Source organism: Myotis brandtii, unplaced genomic scaffold (genome assembly GCF_000412655.1).
Source record: "Myotis brandtii unplaced genomic scaffold, ASM41265v1 scaffold59, whole genome shotgun sequence".
Taxonomy (NCBI): Eukaryota; Metazoa; Chordata; class Mammalia; order Chiroptera; family Vespertilionidae; genus Myotis; species Myotis brandtii.
In genome coordinates this window covers 5,314,917-5,319,700 of record NW_005370223.1, presented here as the reverse complement: position 1 = coordinate 5,319,700, position 4,784 = coordinate 5,314,917, and the positions used below count along the sequence as shown (strand labels likewise).

At 39.8% G+C, this 4,784-nt stretch overlaps 1 long non-coding RNA gene across 4 annotated transcripts in view; it reads left to right on the top strand.

Moving 5' to 3' along the window:
- Positions 1 to 3,125, top strand: part of LOC102263358 — a 3,834-nt gene extending 709 nt beyond the window's left edge. For 2 of the 4 annotated variants that reach the window (XR_001364609.1, XR_001364610.1), the window contains exon 3: positions 43 to 861. This is a non-coding gene — a long non-coding RNA (uncharacterized LOC102263358). Of the gene's footprint in view, positions 1 to 42; positions 862 to 2,697 lie in introns of those variants that run through there. The other 2 variants (XR_001364611.1, XR_001364612.1) reach the window with 2 other exon arrangements.
- Positions 3,126 to 4,784: the final 1,659 nt, after the last annotated feature.

Sequence of the window (4,784 nt, the reverse complement as noted above, 5' to 3'; positions counted from 1 at the left end):
GAAGGAACTAGGAAAAAAAAAAGCAACACCTGCAACCACTAGGGATTATGGGTCGAACGGAAGGACTAAGGAGAGCTGAACTCGGGATCCCCAGCCAACCGGAATCCAAGGCGCAGCGCAACCACTCGGCTTTTTCGTGCCCACCATGGAGAGGACTGTTCGACGGTTTCCGAAGAGTTTGAAGTTTACTTTGTGCTCAGAGGAGGGGAAAACACAACGATTGCCGGGTTTGTTGCGTGATTTCATTTGTAACATACCCACAACCAACACTTTTCGTGCCCCAATTTGGTGTAAAATATGCCCAGTAGATTACAGCTTTTCTAAGAGGTGAGCATCCTTTCGTGAGCTGGGCAGATGATCTCGGTGGGGTGAGGAGATTTGGTTGAACAGACCATAAATTGGCCCCTGGCGCACCTTTTTTCATCTCACCTCTGCAGCTTGGGATTCCAGAGCTGCAAACTACCACTGTTCCATAAGCCTGTTGTCTTTTTGACGTTTCCAGGCAGACATCAACATTGACATTGTAATTCAATAGAAGCTGTGACTACAAAGGTGCTTTATCCTTCCAGGTTAATATGGTTGCTACGGAAACAATTCAGGATGAAGCTGACTTTTTTTGTGGTTCTGCTTCACTTGGTTGGAAACAACTCCAAACTAGCAAAGGTGCAATTCACTTGTAATCACTGCTCCCAAAGTGTGTTTTGAAAATTTTTTATAGGGATCTAGCCCATACTTATGAATTGTGGAACTGAAGGGGGATGTGAAAAGCTTACCATATTTTATTCCATGTTACATTGCGAGAGTTCATACAACTTTTAATCTTTATGGATCAGATGTTTTCTAAAAATTGCATTGTGAAACGATGTTTGGTTGTTCCGTGTTTTCACCTATAGCAAATGAATTTCAAAAGTTTTTCTTACTTTTTAAAGACATTGGAAGTACACACAGTTTTTAAAGGTAATATAATATTTTAAGGTTATATACATTACCCACTTCTTCTTTACCTTCTTAATCACCTTCTGAGAGGCAACCACATTCCACTTTTATCTGTCTCTTTTGTCATTTACCTCCAGACTTATCAATAAATTTCATGGTTATCTCTTGATTTATCTGTTCAGATGTCCTACGTTGACTACCTGTTGCCTCAGATAAAGATGCAGCTTTTTCACACCCACCCAGCTTCCCCTTCTGCCATTCTTCGCACACAGCTCTATCACAGTTTAGAGGTAGTAAGTAGCTGGTGACTGTGTATACCAGTCAGCGGAGCCAACTGGCGAACTATGGTTGTTTTCCTTCTTATAAAATCTTTTATATATTTACTTTGTTATGCACCCACCTGATATTTTTTCTACAACATGTTGATCAAATAACTATCAATTTTATTTTCCAAATGATCAAACAATCAATTTTATTCCCCACCCCCCACCCCCGCAACATCCCTCCAAGTCTTCTGTCCTCCTGTCCAATGGAGATGAGGTTTCTAAATTGAAATTTTTCATTTATAAGTTTGTAGAAATTGCTCTTTTATCTTCTAGCATCCAATGTTGCTGTTGAGAATTTCAATGCTACCCTTATCCCATTCTTTTGTGACCTGCAATTTTTCTTTCTGGAAACTTTTAGAAGAATCCCTTTACCTCTTATATTCTGAAATTTCATAATTATGTACTGGGTCAATGGCAAAGATTTGCCTAAGTTCAAATCATGCCTCTACTACATGACCTTGGGCAAGACACTTATTCTTGCTGTGCTTCAGTTTCCTCATTTATAGCAACAGAATATATATATGTATTTTTATATATATTATATGGAAGTAATAATAGTAATTTCCTCACTGATATAGCTCAGCCACTTAGAATAGTGCCTAAACACATAGTAAGTCCTTGATTATTGTCCACTCATTTCTTTTTTGAAACTCTTAGTTGGATATTGAATCCTCTAGATTAATCTTAGAATTTTTTTTCCTTTCCTTTGGACATCTCTTCATCTTTTGTTCTATTTGGGGGAATAGTTCCTTACTTTACTTTCCATTGATGATTTTATCTCAGCTATTCTAAGAACTCTTTTCATATTTTATGTTATTTTTTAATGTTTTTGTTGCTTTTTAGAGAGAGAGTAGGGGAGAGAGAGAGAGAGAGAAACAATGTAAGAGAGAAACATTCAAGCTGCCTCCTCCTGCACATCCCCCACTGGGGATGGAGCCTGCAACCGGGGCATGTGCCCTGACCCAGAATCGAACCAACAACCTTTTGGTGCACGGAACAATGCCCAACCAACTGAGCCACACCAGCCAGGGTGTTTTATGTTATTTTTAAAATAGATTTCTATGAACATGTTATGGTTGGAATAATTTCTTCTCTCTTTTGAGGACAGTTACTATAGGGTTTTCTGCTTCTTGCCTTCTCTCTGCTTCCTTTTTTCCCCATGTATTTGTTTTAGTCCCATCATGTTAGAGGCTTTCCTCAAATGCCTGCAAACCTTTGACTATTCATACTTAAGAAGAAAGTCATAGAACCCACCAGAGACTCTATCTATAGGGGGTGAGAAGGAGTGTACCTGCACGTCGGTAGGTTTGACGTATGGTGATCGGGTGAAAACTGGTCCTTCCATAGGAAGAGCCCCCAAATGTCAGAAATGAGAGGTCTGATCTTTTGGGCTCTTCAATTTCTCAGAAGAAATATCTGTATCTCTTTCCTAAAGGGACGTTCACCTGGCTGCCAATATTCTGGAGGAGGTTGAGAGGAAAGGTACATTACCCCTGTCCTTGTTGCTGCCTGGTGTACAAGCATCTCTAATGTTTCTCCTGCTGGAGTTGTAATCACCTGTCTGCAAGGAGTGGAGTGGGGACCTGAGGATCTAACAACTCCAAATGCCCACATTCACTCAGCCCCCTGCTTCTCATCTCTCCTTCAGTTTTGGAATCCCTGGGCCTCTCAGCAGCACCTCCCTGTGATGGTCTATGGCATCTCCAAGACCCAGCGGATGCTGGGAGTTTATAGGGTAATTGAGCTATTTCTGTACTGACCTCTGCATTAGAGTGTGCCGTCCACTGTTCTGTTAAATCAGTTTCCACTCTTCCATCTGCCCCATCTTCCAGAATTGTGTTGAAATATATCTTTTGTGGATGACTCTTCTCCATCCTCTTTGTTCCTGTGGCTTTATCCTTTTTTCATTACTATAGTTTTCAGGAGACAGTGAAAATAAACAAGTGTAGGTCAATCTGTCATCTTTAATATAAAGCCATTTCCAAAATTATCCAGAAGCTTTTATCAAAATGTGTCAACTTTGATTCGATAGCTTAGTGCCCCTGATTGGCTACCGACTGCTGTACTGATGGGTTTAGGTTGGTGAAGGAGAAGGTCCTCAGGGACCATTTTAAATTGTTACCTTTATTTTAGTTCTTTTGGCAGAAGAATTGTAAATGAATGTGAAAGTTCCTGCCACACCCATCATGAGAGTATTTCTCCATAAACATCTGTATCCATAAATACTTAAGCACAGCAGTGGTTCCCAAAGTGCCTGTTTGCCTGTTTGCCCACTACATGTTATCATATACAGGGCTATTACAATAGATCTGCCATCAAATTTACTGTGGAGTCAATGATAAGTGGTATCTCATAGGTTGTTTTGCACTGTAAAAACACTAAGTTGTTTAATCACCAATTATCCATAAGAAGAAACTTTGGGAAGAATGAAACGTACCTAGATACCTGAATTTGAAATATAATACTGTAGAGATTATAACTTAACCAACTGAGCATTAAGTGGCAGTTCCCTTGCAGTTTGAAGCCACTTCTGTGTTTCGTGGTAGCATGGATATGCATATTTGCATGAACACTTACAGATTTCATGAAAGCTCTTGAACTAGCAGCGTGAAATTCAGCCAGCAGCTAGCTGAAGTTTGCATATTTCCTTCAGGATAGCACACATTTCTGTTGTTTGGGCTGGCCATGGGGAACTCTTCAACAGAAAGCCTGTAAAAACATGGGCCTGTAAAAACATGGTGCATTGAATGCATGTCTTTATCTTACTTCCTTATTTAAAAAAATGGTTTTATTGATTTTATAGAGAGGAAGGAAGAGGAGAGAAAGATAGAGACATTAATGATGAGAAAGAATCCTCTATTGGCTGCCTCCTGCATGCCCCCTACTGGGGACTGAGCCTGCAACCCAGGCATGTGCCCCTACTATGAATCAGACCATGAGCTCCTGGTTCCAACCACTGAGCCACACCAACTGGGCCTTACTTCCCTCTTTTGTTTGTTTGTTTTTGGAGGTATATTTCTTTTATTTTTTTATTGAATTTATTGGGGTGACATTGGTTAATAAAATTATATAGGTTTCAGGTATACAATTCTACAATACACCATTTGTAGATTGCATTGTGTGATTACCACCCCAAGTAAAGTCTCCTTCCATCACATTTATCCCCCTATACCCTCTTCTACCTCCCTCCACACCCCTTCTCCTCTGTTAATCACCATGCTGTTGTCTGTGTCTATGAGTTTGTTTATTGTTTCTTTTTTGCTTAATCCTTTCCCAGTGATAGAAAAATAAGAGAGGAAATGAGAAGGTTAAAGATGACAACAAAATTTGAAAAGTGCAAACTGACTAAAGGAGTAGAACCGACTTAACCCAGCCAAGACAGGTGAACATGAACATATGTAGGTGCTGAGGATCAGGACTATTTAGCCTGTAAAACCTCATAAAGATATAGAAAGCAAAATTGGACATGTGTTCTAGGTTAACCAATGGGCATATTATTTAAAAATTTGGAAGTAAAGGCTA